This window comes from Alligator sinensis, unplaced genomic scaffold, assembly GCF_000455745.1.
Source record: "Alligator sinensis unplaced genomic scaffold, ASM45574v1 scaffold144_4, whole genome shotgun sequence".
Lineage (NCBI taxonomy): Eukaryota > Metazoa > Chordata > Crocodylia > Alligatoridae > Alligator > Alligator sinensis.
The window spans coordinates 1,019,230-1,020,034 of NW_005842190.1; positions in this window are offsets into that span (position 1 = coordinate 1,019,230).

The window sequence follows — 805 nt, forward strand, 5'->3', positions numbered from 1 at the left end:
GGACAACATCTTTTCGTCCCCCCCCCCCCCCCCCCCCCAAAAAAAAACCAACCCCAAAACAAACCACCCAAAAAAACAAAGCAAAGCAAAAAAACCCGTGGTTTCTCTGCAAAAAGGAAGCTCAAGGCTGTGGTTCTCAACTTTTGACTTGAGGCACCCCCGGTGGGACAAGGGTCCCACTGGGAAATGCCAGCTCTGAGCTCCCATTTGTCTTTTCGCTATACAGAAAAATAATCGAGCAACTCTTCAGTTGCAAAGGACTCGGAAAGCCGGCATCAGGTCAGAGTGGTTTTGACGCTATGGAGATTCCTATTTGAAATCTCCGGGCTTCTCTAGTGAATCATGTGTAGAGGCTTGCATGCCCAAGAGTGCGAATTGTGTGCGGCACCCTAAAAGGAAGGCATGCCACCCCAGGTTCTTCCAGTGCGTGTCCTGCTTGGGAAGCACCAGGTTAGACTAAACAGCCAAGGAGAAGGAGCGCTGTTGGAAAAGGAGCTACGCTGCCCTTTTTTTCACTGGGGAGAGCTCAGAAAGACCACACCGGGACAGGCTGCTGCTAAGGCAGCTTGTGCTTTAGCTTGCAAATCATGTTTGCGCGCCGGACAGCCCTGATGCGGTACGGCAGGCATCCCGCGGCACCTGTCAAAGGCGCTCAGGGCAGCCCCGGGGCTGCAGTCTCCTGGTGGAGACTCACTGCCCCCAGGTCTGACAGGGGCCTGCACAAGGGCAAGGAGAAGGAAAGGAAAGGAGCAAAAGGGAAGGGAAGGAGAAGGGGAGGAGAAGAAGCAGAGCAGCCGCATGTGCC